The sequence below is a fragment of the Colobus angolensis genome, unplaced genomic scaffold (genome assembly GCF_000951035.1).
Source record: "Colobus angolensis palliatus isolate OR3802 unplaced genomic scaffold, Cang.pa_1.0 Scaffold126, whole genome shotgun sequence".
NCBI classification, from domain to species: domain Eukaryota; kingdom Metazoa; phylum Chordata; class Mammalia; order Primates; family Cercopithecidae; genus Colobus; species Colobus angolensis.
Window position 1 is genome coordinate 6040878 of NW_012113808.1, and position 18697 is coordinate 6059574.

Below are 18697 nucleotides of genomic sequence, written 5' to 3' on the forward strand. Positions count from 1 at the left end.
TATAATCTCTGTTATTCTCCTTTTCCCTCAAATTAAAATGGGGATTAAACTCGCCTTGTGGTTCTAAAAGTTAGAGACTCTTTATACAAAGGACTTTAAAATAATTACTGGCACAAATTAGGTCTTCAAAAAAATTGGTAGCTTTGGGGAAAGAATGAGCCACCTTAGCACTCCACACACAAGAACGCTCTTTTTCAGATGGACTGATAGCACTCGTGTTTTGTTCTTGCTTGACACCACCAGCTGCATAATCATAAGCAAACCATTCCATCTGTCTAGCCTTCAAATTTTTTATTAAGTAAAAATAAAGGTTGTGGGCTAGAGCTCTGATATTCCTCCTACCTCCATTTTTTTTTCTTTTTTTTTTTTTTAAGATGGAGTTTTGCTCTTATTGCCCAGGCTGGAGTGTAATGGCATGATCTCAGCTCACTGCAACCTCCACCTCCCGGGTTCAAGCGATTCTCCTGCCTCAGCCTCCCAAGTAGCTGGGATTACAGGCACCCATCACCACGCCTGTCTAATTTTTGTATTTTTAGTACAAACGAGGTTTCACCATCTTGGCCAGACTGGTCTTGAACTCCTGACCTCGTGATCTACTCACCTCCACATCCCAAAGTGCTGGGATTACAGGCGTGAGCCACCATGCCCGGCTGCCTCCAATTTTTTATGCTTGTTATTACAGGGTTTCATTTAAAAGAAGTCCTCAAGTAGGGAATCTTGGTTTCTCTAAGCCTGGGTTTTGCACAATTTTTTTTGAGATCAAAAGAACATTTAAAAATTGTTTAGAAAATGAGATGGTACCCTACTCTAAGACTTTGCACCCCAGGCGGAGTGTCATATAAGAAAATAATAACATTACAAGATGGATTCTACACACATAAGTATATGTATAGACTTTTTCAGACCACAGAAGAGCAAAGAGCTCTCTCAGCCTGGAGAAGTTAAGGAGCGTTTCAACAAGGAGACATCTGAGCTGGGATTTCAAGGATGGAGGTCAGGAAAAAACACTGCAAATGAGGAAAGCATGTGCAGAGTCCCAAAGGTAGGTGACAGCATGACATATTCAAGGATTTGAAAGAAGAGAGCATTGAAGCTACAATATAAGCAATAAGAAGAGGAGTGCAAAATAAAATGGGACAGACAGGAAAAGGCCAAATCAACAAGGCCATGGAAAGGGTTTTGGTCTTTATCCTAAAAGCTACTGAAAGTCACTGAAGAGTTTTAAGCCAAAAGAAGATATGACCAAGTTTGAATTTAAATAAAAAGACTCTGACTAGAAAGGGAAAAGAAAGGATGTAAAAAGACAATTAGGGGACATTGCAATTGCCAGGTGAAAAAGGATCATGGTTTGGTGGTAGCAGTGGGGATGGGAAGAAGTGGCAGATCACAGAGTCCCCAAGGAGGTAAAGAGAAGAGAATCTGTAGATTGATTGGATAGGAGAGTAAGGGAGAAGGAGATACTAAGAACAGATTCTAAGTGTTTGCCAAGAACAACTGGCTGGATGGCCTGGTCCTTGAGGGTACACTTACAGTGACCAGAGTTAAGTCTTACTATACTGACATTTATGTGGAAATCAAACCAGAGCTGTCGAGCAGGCAGTAGGCTATATGGGTCTGGGACTCTGAGGCATCTGTGCTGAGAATGTGGAAATAAGAATCATCAGAGAGTACTTAACTGAAGCCATGGTTATGTATAAGATCACCTGTAGAAAAGCATAGAAGAAGAGAAAGGGGCCTACGAAAGCCTTGAGAATGCCAACAGTAAAGAAGGATGAATCACAAGTGTCTGAGAATAAGAGGTTGGAAGAGAAACAGGAAATCTTTTCTCAGATATTGACAAATTATCTTTCATCAGCTCTGCTTTAAGTAAGAAAAACTGAATAAGGAGACAAACTTCCATAGCCAAAGGGAAAGATAGAAATGAAAAGGCTCAAATATTCCATGTATGCAATGATCAATACTTGTATTACCAAGAATTGCCTCTATTAAAATTCTTACTTGCTACAGATTACACTATTCATTTACAAACCTCCTACCATGTTTCCCTTTAGATGAAGTACACTTACCTACCATGTGACTCTGAGCTTGACTATATGATCATCAATGTGAGCAAATATGATACACACCATGGCCAAGCAGAGACTTTAAATACACTAACATGGATTGGCTCCAGTCCTCTTGAGTTTCTGCCCTCCACCATAAGAACAGCATGTTCCTTCAACCAGGGTCTCGCAACAAAAAGATACAAAGAGCAGAACCCAACCCAGCAAAGTCCAGCAAGGCCCTCATGCAACATAAGCAATACATAAACGAATGTGATTTTTTTAAAATTTTATAGAGTCGAGATCTCATTCTGTTGCCCAGGCTGGAATGCAGTAACCCAGTCATGGTTCACTGCAGCCTTGAACCCCTGGGGTCAAGTGATCCTCTTGTCTCAGCCTTCTAAGTAACTGAGACTATAGGTGTGTGCCACCATGCCCAGCTATTTTTTCTTAATTTTTTTAGAGATAGGGGTCTCACTGTGTTGCCTAGGCTGGTCTCAAAATCCTGGCTTCCCGCAATTCTCCCACCTCGGCCTCCCAAAGTGCTGGGATTATAGGCATGAGCCACCACACCTGGCCTGAATGTCATTTTTAGCAGCTGAACTTTTGGGGCTGTTTGTTACTGCAGCAAATGCTGACTAATATACTTGCCACAGTGAGATATCTTTGACACTAAAGCTACTTATTTTAAACTGCAGTCCAAAGAAGAAATAGTACTATTTGTCTAGATTGTATTATATACCTGGCACTAATAAGTGGTTTATAGACATTATCTCATCTTAATCCTCATGACAATTATTTTCACCATTTTACAGGCTCAAATAAGTTAAATACATTTGTCAGGATCACAAAGCTAGCAAATAAATAATGGAAATGGAACAAAAATTCATCTAACTGATTCCAAAGCCCATGCATCCTCTATATTGCCATATTAATGAATCTCCTAGAAATCAAAACCTAAATCTCCCACATGGGAAACAAGACATGTTAATACATTGACAGTTGTGCTACTGTTGAGCAAGCCAAGAACAACCAGCAGGAGAATATTTACAGCTCCGGATCCGAAGCTCATATTGCCACAAGCTCCACCTTCCTCTCACAAATATCACAGCTGAGAACATGGGAGCTTTTTGGCTTGAAATTTGGTGAAATGTGGTGCTCAAGTCAGGTCACATTAAAACATTGGCAACAAAGGTTTCATTTTTATCTCAATCTCTATAGCCAGGTGACTTTTTGTAATAGCTCACTATGATCACCCCTTATGAATTCAGCTTGCACCTGATCCTTGGTAATAGGAGGCATCACTACCTTTCTGAATCTTGAGGCAAAGTTAAAACTTTAACATGTTAAGGAACAAGGAGAAGCAAGATATAGTGATCACTTACCAGTGTCCATTTGTCCATTGAGGACTTACATGTCCTGCTTGGAATTTAGGGCTGCCTTGCAGATCCCCTTATGAGACATTGTGGGGTCAGCAGGTGTGATGAGAAATAGTGAAAAAGCATAAGCTTTGAAGTCAAACAAATCTGGATTTAAATCCTGCTCTGTCTCTTACCCACTTTGTGATCCCAGGAACTCGACTTTATTTCTCTGAACATCAGTTTTCTTGGTATAAAATTCGGGTGATAGTAGCTAATTCAATTAGCTGTGTGGATATAAAATGAACTGGAATATTCTCTTCTTCTCTACTGTGGATCATCAGCTTCTGTCTTGGGCTGTAAGGAGACTCTTTGGCCAGGACTAGGGCCCTAAGATCTCCTCTCAAGTTCTTCCCCTCCCCTTTAATGGCATGCACAATGCTGTATAATCATCATCACAGGCACCAACAAGGTCAGGCAGCAAATTGTGAACACCCACTCTATCCCAACATTTCTCTAACTCTAATGCTTATGACATTGAAGCAAAACAAATTGCATTACATTCATTTTAGAGGTCAGCAAACTTAGAGGTTAAGTGGCTTGCCACAGCTCAGACCCGGTCCTCCTGACCCCCAAACCCACGCCTTTCCTACTTGGCACACTGCCCCGTACTCTTAGCTGCTCAGCCAGTTATCTCTCTCCATTGCTTTCAATGAGACCTCTGAGGAAAAAACAGGTGTCCCTGGCAGGACCACACAAACTCACCAGAAGGTATTGATTGTCAGACTTGCACACCAAAAATTAAGTCATTGCTCAGAAAAATTAAAGGAAACCTATATTAAGGGAGAAACATTTCATCCATGTACCAGAAGCTCAATATTGTTAAGGTACCAATAATTCCCCCAAATTGATCTATAATAAAATCCCCAGCAGGTTTTTTTTTATTTCTTTTGCGGAAATTGAAAAGTTGATTCTAATATTTACACGGAAATACAAAGGACTCAGAGTAGCCAAAACAATTTGGAAATAAATAGAAAGTTGGAAGACTTAAAATTAATTGCAAAACTTATCATAAAGCTACAGTGATCAACACAGTGTAGTACTGACTATAAAGATAAACATATAAATCATTGGAATAAAATTGAGAGTCCAGAAATAATCCCTTATATTTATGGTGAATTGATTTTCAACAAAGGCACCAAGACAATTCAAAGGGCAAAGGATAATCTTTGCAAAAAATGGTATTGGAACAAATGGATATCTACATGCAAAAAGATTAATGTACACCCCCTGCTCCCACCATATAGAAAAATTAACTCAAAATTAATCACATACTTAAATGTGAGAGCTAAAGCTATAAAAATTTTAGAAGAAAATCTAAAATCCCCTAAAGTCTAGGAGAAAGTCTTCTTGATCTTGGGTAGGCAAATATTTCTTAGATAGGACACTAAAAGTATGACTCAAAAAGGAAAACAAAAAATTACATGTGGACTTCATCAAACTTAATCACTTTGAGCTTCAAAAGACACCATTAAGAAAATGAAAGAACAAGCCAGTAAGAAAATATTTGCAAATCATGTATCTAAAAACATACCCAGAATTTGTAAAAAAAAAAAAAAAAAAAAAAAAAAACTCTTACAACTAAATAATAAGACAAGAAACCAATTTGAAAATGAATAAAATATTTGAAGAGATATTTAGACAGAGGAGATATATGAATGACAAATAATCCCATGAAATAATGCCAACATTATTGATTATTAAGGAAATGTAAATTAAAACCAGAAGATACCACCGTACACCCATTAGAATCAGAAAGCAGACAATAATAAGAGTTGGTGAGGATGTAGAGAAGTTGGAAACTGTATGCATTATGGTGAGAATACAAAATACTATGGCCACTTTGGGAAACAATTTGGCTGTTTCTGAAATATAAATTTACCATACAACCTAGTGAGTTCACCCCTAGCTATTTACCCAAGAGAAATGACAGCATATGTCCACACAAAAACTTGTACACAATGTTCATAGCAGCATTATTTACAATAGCGAAAAAGTAGAACTAATCCAAATGCCCACCAACTGTCGAATAAATAAATAAAATGTGACATATCCACACAATGAACAATTCAGGGAAAAAAATATGATACATGCTACAACATGAATGGCCTCAGGAATATTAAAGAAGCCAGACACAAAATACTACATATTGTATGATTTTATTTATATGAAACATGCAATAACAACAGAACTATAGAAACAGAATGCAGATTCCTGGTTGCCTGGATCTGGGGCTGGAAGCAGGAAGTAACTGCAAATAGGTAAAAGGGATTTCTGGGGGATGATGGAAATATTCTAAAACTGGATTGTGGTAATGGTTGTACAACTCTGCAAATTTATGAAATCTCATTGAATTGTTCACTTAAAACAGATGAAGTTTATGGTATGCAAATTATACCTCAATAAATCTGTTTTTTAAAAGGTCTTAATGACTCCTTTGCAAAATATCAAAAACAAGGCAAAGGAGGCAGCCTGATAAATCTCCTTTCCAGCCTTTCTCCTTTGTGTCCTCTGATGCAAAGATCTGCTTTGTGTCCTCTAGGACACCTGAGTTCCTATCTCTCCACACTAAGAACTGTCTGCCCCAGCAGCCTACATCAGCTGTACTGGACTTCTCTGCCTAGAGACTTAGCAGCCCCAATTCAGGCTTCTGGCAGCAAAGCTCACCTTGCAGAAATACTATAAGAGTTATAAATACTTTAGGTCCTTAGAGAGCTCTGTCAGTTCTCTGCTATGGCACTAGTGACCTAGGGCAAGGAAACTTCTATTCCTAGGTATAGTGAGTGTCAGTGAGCAAGGCTGCAAGGCATTCTGGCATCATAACCTCTTTAATGGCATGATTTGGCCCCTTAAGACATCCATGCTGTATTAAAAGCTAATTCCTACAAGCTAATTGCTGCCAACACCCCAGAAAAATAGACTGGATGCAGGTAATTCAAACCAAAGTCCATTTATCAGGCATAGGGGTTGGGGAACCTGACTTCAGAACAGGGAAAGGTTCTTAACCTCGGCTGCATAATTAAACTATCTGGTAAGCTTTTTTAAAAATACTATATCAGGTATAGTATGTTCTAGTAAGTCTTAATCACCACAGAGATTTGGATTTAACTGGCCCATGTGGCTTAATATCTGTGTTGTTTTTAAGTTCCTCAGGCAATTCTCCTGCTTATCCAGGGCTGCAAATCACCAGCTTTAGGAGACAGGTTTTTCCACCTATTCTCTACCAGTGACTCACTCAAAGCCTAAAATGCCCTACTCCTTAAATAAGGACTTTCCTCCCCATCTAGTAAGAGCAACAGGATAAAGATGGCTGAATGTCAGACAACAGGATGTTGCCATTCGCAGTGTAGATGCTGCCAATTTATCTCCATTTATCCCAAATACTTTATGTTGAGTATATTGATTTATATGTCCTTAATCCTGACACCTGAAAGAAGGGCTAATACTAATAACATAACTGATAGTGGAGAGGCCAAAAGAAAAAAAAATTAGTCTTTATTTTCAGTACTCAAGGACTTTTCTCCACAATAGGGAGAAAGAATAAAATTAATTAGCATTCAGTACAGTAGTAACACATTAAATATTAAAGGAAATAAGCAAGCATGAACCTCAGACATCAGCAATCATGAGAATTTGGGACAGAGTTCCTTGCTGGCTTGAGTGGACAGGAAAAACTTTGTGGAGGGGGCACAGTTCTATCTGGGCCTTATAGGACGAGTAGAATGTGAATTGGGAAAGTGAAGGAACAAAAAAAAATCAGCCAATAACAATCATTGCAATAGCCATTTACTATACTCCAGGTATTCTCTCATTTCAAGCATCCTTTTCTTTAAACCACATAACCACATTATGATCCTCATTTTACAGATTAGAAAATGGGGGATTAGAGAGCTTTAAAAAATTGCTGGAGCTTGCAGTGAGCTGAGATCCGGCCACTGCACTCCAGCCTGGGCGGCAGAGCGAGACTCTGTCTCAAAAAAAAAAAAATTGCCGTGGTGGCTTGTGCCTGTAATCCCAGCTACTTGGCAGGCTGAGGCAGGAGAATCTCTTGAACCAGGGAGTCAGAGGTTGTGATGAGCTGAGATTACGCCACTGCACTCCAGCCTGGGTGACAGAGAAAGACTGTCAAAAAAAAAAAAAAATTGCCCAAGTTCACAGTCAGCAAACAGAATTCAAACCCATGGAGCCTGACTTCAGAATTCAGATAGACAGGCCAAGGCAGAAAGACAGACAGGAATCTCCTGTTTGTGTGATGGTGTGCAAAGATTCCAGCCTGCTAAGAAGGTTGGATTCTTGTCAGTAAAAGCCCAGAAGAGAAGAGAAAACTGCCTAACTAGGACAAGGTCGGATCATCCATACAGCTCTACCCAGATATTAAGCCAACTGCAATAAGGAGAGCTGAATCAAAAGTGAACCAAAAAGAGATTTCCTTTTTTAGAAACACAAGATGATAAAAGCATCAAATAGGTGAGCACGACTAGGAAAGAACAGGTCCGGAGGTTCCCAAGGGGTGAAGTTTCACCAGAGGCTGTGAAAACGCTGAGAGCTGAGACTGGAAAAGAGTCACCAGGCATGAGTGTATGTTCCACCCATCAAGGACTCTCCAGGATGGTGTGAAGGGCAGAAGAGCTAGAAAAGGCAGAGGCTGTGTGGAGGACATTCACAGGAAGTCCACAGGACAGCACAGAACATTGAGGCATGAATAGTAGTTGTGAGTGATTTCCTCAAGTCATTGGAACCAACTGACAGAAGCTTTGATTATTTTGACTTTTCCCAATACTGCAATCTGAGAACAAGCAAAACACCAAGAAAGAAATAAAGGCAAAAAGAAGGAAGGGAAAAAGAGAGGAAAGGAGGAAGGGAAGAAGGGAGAGAGCACGAGGCAGGAGAGAAGAAAGGGAGGGAGGGAGAACCAAATTCATATAAGAAATTCATTAAGAGCGATATTAAGTGTGAACCATGTACCATCTGCAACAGTCACCCTAAGGTGCTTCATAACAAGACAGACCCTCTGAAGCAGGGCTTGGGAATCTGAACTGTTACCAGTCCCTCAGAGGATGCTTAGGCACTCTGAAGTCAGGACACTGCCTAAGGCCAGTCCATGTGCTCACACCCCTGCATTTGCTGCTACATCTCCAGCTATCAAACTTTACCTGACAATCTCACGTTCAGAAGAGTGGTCCTTAAGTGAGACAAAGTCCCAAGTCATCAGATAAAGATGAACTTATGTTCATAATTTGTTGTGGGCTTTGGAGTGAGGCAGACTCCAATGGAAAGCCCAGTTTTCCTTCTTCCTAGCAAAGACTTTAGGGAAATTGCTTAAACCCACTGGACGTCAGGGTCCTCATCTGTAAAATCCTCACAGGATGGTTGGGCGGGTGATCAGGTAGGAACAATGTCTCAGCTGCCTTTTATTTGCTGACTTTTGAGAAGGGACATCTTACTCAGGCACAGTCACATGTGCCTGCAGCCCTAGCTACTTGGGAGGCCAAGGCAGGAGGATAGCTTGAGTCCATGAGTTCAAGGCTACAGTGAGCTATAACTGTGCCTATGAATAGCCACTGCTTAGGCAACATAGTGAAACCCCATCTCTAAAAGAAAAAAAAAAAAAAAGACCAGACATCTTAAAAAGATTCTTCAAATCCTAACCCTAGACACTAGACATTGAATGCCTCTCCTAGCCTCCACTAATGGACAAAAAATGCCCTTAAGTGTTTCATCTATTTCATCTTACTCATTCCTCAGAACATTCTGCTGACATCAACAGCCTCCAGGCCTTTACACATGCATGTCTTTCTTTATGAAATACACACACACACACGCACACACATCTCTACACCTTGCTTATTGTATAAATCCATATTCATCCTTCAACTTCTTGCTCAAGGATCACTTCTATTTTAAAATTTCCCAGACACCACAGTGTGCCCCAACTCACCCATTCTCACTGCAGTGACTGCTCCCAGAACCTGAACAAACCACAAGTCTGATCCTGCCGCACTATGATGACTGATCTTCTGGTTTCTCCCCAACAACCATGGGTTCCCCAAAAGGCAATACTTTGTAACCCTAGCACTTACTATCATGCCTAATGTCTAACAAGTACACACAATTTATTGAGTTAATATATTCCACATGTAGCTTCTTCTCTGAGAAAACATCAAATGGTAGATGACACTGATGCAGCAGACGGCAGACGGGCCCTGGGATGGGGAACCACGGTGGCTTCCCTGCAGGTTTCGGCAGTGGCATTCGGGGCGGGGTCGCTGCCCTGGACCAGGCCAGGCCGAGGCCACGCAGCTCGCAGAGACAAGGCCGAGGATAAGGTGTGGATGCCTATCACCAAACTGGGCTGCCTGGTCAAGGACATGAAGATCAAGTCCCTGGAGGAGATCTATCTCTTCTCCCTGCCCATCAAGGAATCTGAGATCATTGACTTTTTCCTGGAGGACCTCTCTCAAGGAGGAGGTTTTGAAGATTATGCCGGTGCAGAAGCAGACCCGCTCCGGCCCAGCGCACCAGGTTCAAGGAGTTTGTTGCCATCGCTGACTACAATGGTCATGTCGGTCTGGGTGTTAAGTGCTCCAAGGAGGTGGCCACTGCCATCCACAGGTCATCATCCTGGCCAAGCTCTCCATTGTCCCTGTGCGCAGAGGCTACTAGGGGAACAAGATCAGCAAGCCCTACACCGTCCCTTGCAAGGCGACAATCCGCTGCGACTCTGTCCTGGTGCGCCTCATCTGCGCGCCCAGGGGCACTGGTATCGTCTTGGCGCCTACGCCAAAGAAGCTGCTCATGATGGCTGGTATCGATGACTGCTACACCTCAGCCAGGGGCTGCACTGCCACCCTGAGTAACTTCGCCAAGGCCACCTTTGATGCCTTCTCTAAGACCTACAGCTACCCGACTCCCAACCTCTGGAAGGCGGCTGTACTCACCAAGTCTCCCTAGCAAGAATTCCCTGACCGGCCGGGCGCGGTGGCTCAAGCCTGTAATCCCAGCACTTTGGGAGGCCGAGACGGGCGGATCACAAGGTCAGGAGATCGAGACCATCCTGGCTAACACTGTGAAACCCCGTCTCTACTAAAAAATACAAAAAACTAGCCGGGCGAAGTGGCGGGCGCCTGTAGTCCCAGCTACTCGGGAAGCTGAGGCAGGAGAATGGCGTAAACCCGGAAGGCGGAGCTTGCAGTGAGCTGAGATCCGGCCACTGCACTCCAGCCTGGGCAACAGAGCCAGACTCCGTCTCAAAAAAAAAAAAAAGAGAGAATTCCCTGACCACCTCGCCAAGACCCACACCAGAGTCTCTGTGCAGAGGACCCAGGCTCCAGCTGTGGCTACAACATAGGGTTTTTATACAAGAAAAAGAAAGTGAATTAAACCTGTAAAATGTGTGTGTGTGTGTGTGTGTGTGTGTATTCCACCTATAAAATATAAAATTATGACACTGATTTTTAAAGTGTTATATAACTTACTCATACGGTTGTTTTCAAAAGCCAGTTTAAGCCAGAGGGGAAAACAAAATAATCACACTAGTTTGGTCTTCTTTTTTAATCTGAATCAGAATTACTTGGCTTTATCCCCTACCTAATTCATTCGATTTGGCTCTGAATTGTAGAATCCGCCTCATAAGTGGAAGATTTGCCACCATCAAGAATATTAAGAAGACTCCCTCTGACTTCAGAGGCAATTCAAGTCAGTGCAATGAACACTAAGCTAAGTACTGAAATTCTACAAAAAGAATCCTTCCAAAAACACAGCCTCTCTGATGGAACCAGAGCTCTCCTCCAAAGGTGCTAACTTCTTGTTTGGCTGACAGGCTCTGCCCCAGACTGTCTCTTAGTGTGTGTGTTTTTATCATAATTCTAACACAAAGAGTAAGAGCCCCATTTCTAACCACAGGTGCTACCCAAGCTTACCTCGCTGCCCCAAGCCAGAAGTTCCCCCTTTATGGATCACTGCCCATGCCCTTCCCCATGCCTGAGTTTACCTTTACATTCAAGCCATCAATGTTCATTTCTCAAAATTCTACTCAATTAATAGCTACCATTTACTGAGTGGCTCTATGTGCCAGATACCCTATTAGAGGTTTTATAGACACTCTAGAATCTTAAATCCCAAAAAACCTATGATTAAGTATTATAAGTATCCTCATACACAAGTAACTGAGCAAGTGATGGAACCAGGTGTGACTCCAAAGCTCATGTTAATTGTGGAGGTATACATCTTTCACTGGCTCATTTAATATTCACTTAATACTCTATGGACATAGTGTTATTATCTCATTTTACAGATGAGGAAACCAAAGTATAGCAAGGTCATACGGCTTCTCAGACTAGTTCCAAATTATTTAAGCCCCTCCAGTTACTCATATCTCTTTAGGTCTGTGCTGGCAACTGTCTTGCCAACATAGACAAAATTGCAGTCAACCAGGAAGAGGCCAGGCTGAGAGGTGAAGACAGATGGACCCTCGAGACACAATCAAGCCTTACTGATATATCTATAGTCTTCTCAGTCACATGAGGAATTAAATTGCCATTTTTACTTTAGTTTGACTTGGCTATAGTCTGAGTGTTTATGTTGAAATCCTAATCTTTCAGGTGATGGTATTAGGAGGTAAGACCTTTGGAGAGGTGAATAGGTCATGGGATGGAGCCCTCATTAATAGGATTAGTGCCTTTTTAAAAGAGGTCTGATCTGCCATGTGAAGACACAACAAATAGGTGCTATCTGTGAACCACGAAACAAGCCCTTACTGGACACCAATCTGCCATCACCTTGATCTTGGACTTCCCAGCTTCCATAACAGGGAGAAATAAGTTTCTGTTGTTTATAAGCCACCTGGTCTATGGTATTTTGTTATAGCAGTTTCGATTAAAATAACTTCATTTTTTAATTGTTGCTTACAACCCAAAGAGGCCTATTTAAGACAAAAATGAACACCTGCAAGGTGAAACAATAAAATAATGTGGATGACTTTTTAAAAACTCACATACCAAGGTTTGTTCATCCAAATGACAGCAGTTCCTTTCGAAGTAGCTATCTTAAGGAAAATGAAGCTGCAAGTAAGTAGGCAACCAGAGGAAATGCTATGAAAAAATGCCCCCAAGTTGTGGTATTGATCAAGCACTGGCCAGTATTTTGGAATGAATAATGTACTTGATTTTGCAAGCCTAGTTACTTCGTGTTGTCATAGGGAGTAGCTCAAGGGACAGAAAGAAAAGTACTTGCTTCCACTCCTATTCAAACTACAGGCTCTTGATCTGTCAGTCCATTCTGAACATTGGTATAAAATTAATGAATAATCAGCTTCTTTTCCCTGAACTAATAGCCTGAAGCTTGCAGATAAAGTATCAAATCTCAACAAAATCAAACATAAAGTTCCCAGATGTTCAGATAAGTCATATGCCAGGATCTACCTCTGGCCCCAGATTCTCCTGTTCCCAACTTTGACTCAGTTGAGACTCAGTGGCTTCTCTCCTGGGACAAGATCAACGGTTCAGCCAAGGCAGCACATTTCTATACCCAGTTCATGACCCATGGCCACCGCTGCTGTCCAGACTATTATACAGTGGAATCAAGTCACAAGACCATGCTTACCACAAGCTTTGAAATACGAGAATATGAGGAAACAAACAAAAAGAAAACTCTCCCTTTAGAGCTGTGCTGTTTCTCTTCCTACGAATAAAAGGATATTCATGGTCATTACCCAATTACAGAAGGATCAGATTAGCACCAAGAAGAATTTCCTAAGTATAAGAAGAAAAGAACCTGTGAAGTGATGAGTCTCACAATGCAAACCTGAGACTTTAACTCAGGCCTGAGTGTGGCCTCCAACAACAGAGCTGAGCAAGAAGAGAGAAACTTCTCCTTTGCTTATTCCTCAGAGGTCTCTCTGGCATTGTTGAGTTTGTGTTCAATACATTGTTGACCTCTGTTTCCCTGCCTAAGTGCGTGTGAGAAAGTGAAAACTTGGATTAACATGTTACATGTTAATGAGCCCATGTAACACACATAAAGCTGGACCAGTTGCAGAGAAGCATTAAATCTAAAGAAAGAACAAGTTAGCCTTCAAAGAGATCTGAAAAGCAACTGAAATTGTCACTGCAATTTCTTTAAAAGGCACCAAGGGAGCATTCCTTTCATAATAAAAATAAAACTTCTCGAGACCCTCTTTCTCCATCCTCTTCCTACTCTCTCGTGAGAACAGACGTGCTACCAACTTCATGTCTCACACTCCCCCAAACACCCAAAAACTAGCTCTCAAATCTCAGCCTTCATTTGCTGTCATCCCCTTCCTGTTTCCCTTTCTGGAATATTCTTCTCTCCCTCCAGTACCTCTCTGCCCTAACCAATGTAGCTCAATCCTTCAATTCTCCCTTCTCATTATCAGATACCACATAACAAAAGCAGCTGCCCATCCAAGAAACCTACTTTCTTTTAGAAGGCAGGAGGAATGGAAAGATTCTGAATGTGCATATGTTAATTTTTTTGTCTTTGTCACATTTGCTCACCAAGATAAGGACTTAAATATATGGAAAGAGGCTGAGATCTGAAGTCAGATGACCTGGATTGTCTCAGTCACTGCGTGTGACTTTGAGGCAATTAAGCTAAGCTTTCTGGCCTCTGTTCCTTTATGTGTAAGACGAGGTCACAGTATTGCCTTATTTACAAGGGTATGGTGATGATTAAATGAAAAAACATGTTTTGCCATAAGAATAACCACAAAGTGCTTTATGTACATGATTTCCAATCCCACTGGCTTTAATTCTTTACATTGCTTAGAATATTATATATACATCATTCAATGTCATTATAGAAAGTTTAATCAGCTACTTGGAGATACAGTTTGTTAAGTTTGTCACTCTTCACAATCTTGACTAAAGTCTTAAAGATTGGTTACCTTTGCTTGTGCAGTGAGTCACCTGATTCTACCAACCCATTTTGGCATACTCCATAAATTGGAATCCAGAGTCTTTAGACAATCAATTATAAATTTAAATTCCTAATTCTCAACTCCAGACTTTATATAAAATGTCTAAACTCCAGGCACCATATAAAATTTATAAAATTTCTGACCATAGCACAAAAGGTGTTTCTGACTTGAGCCCCCCTTTTAAAAAGAGAGCCCCATCTAATTTCTTATTCTATAAATCAAGACCTCTGTCACCTTCAAGTTTCTAATGAACAGCAGGTAAAGGCATCAGACACAGGTTAAAAGAGGACAGGAAATAAATGGGGCCAAATTAGAAGGGAAAAGCATGTAGAACTCAAAACCAAAGAAACAAAGAATTAAGGAAAAGCACTAGAGTGCTTACACAAAAATACCAAAACCATTCCTTCTGAAATAGAATATGAAAAAATTGTGAGCACATGTGAATTTACTGATTTGCAGTGAAAATGATTCCAAATCAATCCCTTTAGATTCCATGTAGGAAGGTGTAATTGTGAATAAGTCGAGATTGGGTAAAAGCGAGTATAAGGAGAGCGAGGATGAAAGCACAAAGTGATATTCAAGCTAACAGAGGGTGGCACCCATAGCTAGGACCTTCTTAATCTTTGAGCTTCTCATTTGGGATAGGGGTAGCTATGGCCCAGTCATGAAAAAAAATAAGACAGCCCCTGCAGCACCTGCTCAAGAAATGCAGCAGATGGTAGATATCTTTTCCTCCCCTCCCCCAGAATGGGCTGTGCTTCACCTTTTGATGAAGATGTGGCATTTACCCTGGTTCACAACTGCCTATTGGCTAACCCATCACTGAGTAGAGGGGAAAAGATAGACAAGAAAGGCTGGGTATAAGCATCTTGGAAGGATATGCTATCTTCATTAAAGAAGATGAAGAGAAATTAAATTTGTTGTTGATTATCTGTCTGGCATAGAAACTAGCAAACAGAGCAATTCAATGGTCTGTTTTTAGCCCAAAGGATCAATTTAGCTCTGCCCAAGTAGGTAAGAGGCTAAGAACGCCAACTGTCCGTGTGCTCAAATTATAAAATTTAAATTTGACATTGAAACCTAAATAAACACAATGCCATAAGACATTTTCCATTGATGTTTCCCTTGAGTTCCACTGCATTTTGCTTAACAAGCAGCTCATCCACACGTGGCTAGAGAAGAAAATACCTCAAAGGCCAGAGAAGGCCAAAGAGACCCATGCAGGATAGAAGGCTCAACCATGGAAACTCCATACTCCAGATTGAATTTCACAAGCAGGACAGACAGGCACCACCAAACTGGGTCCAGTGTCCTGGCTATGGCTTCTAATTCCCTAATCTGGTTCTATCTGTGAGTCAAGGGAAAATCTAGAAATAGTATACAGTCACCAAACATGAAGACATTTCCAAGAGATCCAGGATTCCATTCCAAAGAAAAGCACCTTTTCCTTTCACCTTGCTATCTATCCACCTTCAAAGGCACATTCTTTTTTTTTTTTTTTTTTTTTGAGACGGAGTCTCGGTCTGTCGCCCGGGCTGGAGTGCAGTGGCCGGATCTCAGCTCACTGCAAGCTCCGCCTCCCGGGTTTACGCCATTCTCCTGCCTCAGCCTCCCGAGTAACTGGGACTACAGACGCCCGCCACCTCGCCCGGCTAGTTTTTTGTATTTTTTTAGTAGAGACGGGGTTTCACCGTGTTAGCCAGGATGGTCTCAATCTCCTGACCTCGTGATCCGCCCGTCTCGGCCTCCCAAAGTGCTGGGATTACAGGCTTGAGCCACCGCGCCCGGCAAGGCACATTCTAAACATTGCCTCTGCAGTGGGTGGCAACATTAAACATTTCAAAAATAACCAAACTGGATGTTGTGATACTCCAGAGAACTGCAGATTTTTCCCCAAATAAGAAAATGTAGCTCCTTAGCGCATATCTGAGGAACCAAATATCTGCTTAAACCCTTCTGTCACAGACACTGACACTACCCAAAATGAACTTTTCTTAAACATTAACTACAGGTCTTTACCATCTTTCTGAGATATCAGGGCACTAGAAAGTCTCTGTCTAAAGAGAAAATTAAGAAAGAAATAGCCCACTGTCACAGCCTGACAGTGACACCAGCCATCCATTGAAATGCTCTCTTTGCCAGATCTGTCCATTCATTCGATAAATAAATATTCAATAAAAACACCTGCATATAGAACACGCACGTGGCAAGCAAAGTGAGGATAAACAAGTAGCTTAAAAATAGACCTTGCCTTCAAAAACTAAGACATATCTAACCCTCCCCAACCCCCCAAAAAACAAGGTAGAAAACATTAATTGCCCTAAGAGGGGTATAAAGTGCCACACTCATGAGAGTTCAGAGAGGCTGAAATTATTTCTGACGGAAAGAGTCTAGAAAAATTTCACAGAGGAAAATAGTATTTGAGATGACCTTTGAAGGGTAGGCAGGATTTGAACCTGAAAGATGAAAGCAAAGTGCATCCAGGTGGAAAGGATATTCTAAGCAGTGAATCTAAGGAAGCAAACACAGGAAACAACACATTTGCTTCAGTCTGGCTGGAGAATAGGCTGCAAGGCATGTAATTTGGGGAGGGGGGTAAAAAAATAAGTGAGAGCCATTTTATAGATGGCTTTCAATAGGAATTTGGAATTTACGCCATAAACAAGAGCCACTGAAGGTTTCTGAGCTGGGGAGTGGCGTGGCAAGGATGAGGCTTCAGAAGGATTAATTGGGCAAGGCAGATTAGAGGAAAATGTGAGCAGAGGCAAGAAGACTAATCAGGATAGAAATACAATGATGTGGGTATAAAGCAAAGAACTGTGGTGTCAGAGAAGGCATGGAGAGGAGGAGGTAGATGAGAGAAACATTGTCAGGTTAGGGTCAACATGATTTGCTCATTGGTGCTCATGTGGAAGAAGGACATGAAAGATCATCCTGATGGGTATATTCTGGATGTCTGAAAAAATAATAATATTATCAACAGAAAAGGAACTCAGAAAGTGAAGATGCCTGTAGAAATCCCAAATGCTTCTGTTTGGTCATCCACTGGAAATGTGGGCCTGGTGCCAGGAAGTCACAGAAGTATCTTTGGAAGAGCAAAGATACTGTTCAGTCCCAGTTACTTTATCTCTGTGATATTTGCCATTGTTGACCCTCTCCGCCTTGAAATTTTCCTCTTGGGTTTCTAAACAGTATCCATTCCTCATTTTCCTCTTCCCTCTATGGCAACTCTTTCCATCTCCATGAGCTCTTCTTCTCCTATTTGTCCCACAAATGGTTGTATTCTCCAGAACTGCAGCCTCAGCCATTTACTGTTCTCATTGTACATGCTGTCCCTGAAGTCTCATCTATACCTGTTGTTGCAGTTACCACTTCCATGTGGATGGCTCCTGGAGAAAGCAATGGCTAAGAATGCAGATGCTAGTAACAGCCTTGGTTCACATTCCAGCTCTAACTCTGGCTGGCCATGCAACTTTGGACAAGTCATGTACCTTGATCTTCCTCATCTGTAAAATGTGGTTGTGGAATTGTTAAGAGGATTTAACATGAGGATTAAAACAAAATCTGGTATGCTGGAAGTCCTCAGTAAATGGTAATTATTATTGAATAAAATCTGTAACTGGAAATCTAGATCTCTCTCTCTCTCGATAGCCAGTTCTATAGAGTCAGTTGTCACCTGGGCAGGATCCCTCAAAGTCCTGAAGTAAACTCATTGTCTTTCTCATCTCCCACAACCCTGCCCCTCTGTATTCCCAACATTCATTCTATCATCCAAATTAGAAGCCTGGGAATTATCCCACATTTGTCCCACTCCTTTACCCCCACATCCATCTGTCATCAAATCCTATAAGATACAATGCCAAACTACTAAACATGGCATGAAAGCCTCATCATTATCTCACTCCTGCTTTTTGTCCAAACTCATTTCCCACTACTCTCCCATTCCCCAATGCACTCATACCCTGTGGCTCTGCTTCATATCAACATACTTGTCATTCCTCACAAATATCGAGCCACCTAATATGAAGGTCTTTGCACATTTCTTTCAAATAGGCTTCTTCCAACTTCCCATACCCAATTCAGATAATTATAATCTGCCTTTAAAGACAGCTTGTGTCACCTCCCTGTGAAGGCTTTCTTGACTACCAGTGGGCAGGTAGGTGGCCTCTCTATTTCTATAACAAAGTGTATTTCCCTATCGTGGTACTTACCACATTAGAATTATTGATTTGCTTGTCTCTCTTCTCCAGTAAATTATAAGGACTTACAAGTAAGGACTGTGCTTCATTCATTGTTCAACT

The 18697-nt window shown here is 41.4% G+C and overlaps 1 pseudogene; it reads left to right on the forward strand.

The window, feature by feature from the left end:
* The first annotated feature begins 9665 nt into the window (after positions 1-9665).
* On the forward strand, positions 9666-10411 carry LOC105505515 (annotated as a pseudogene).
* Positions 10412-18697: the final 8286 nt, after the last annotated feature.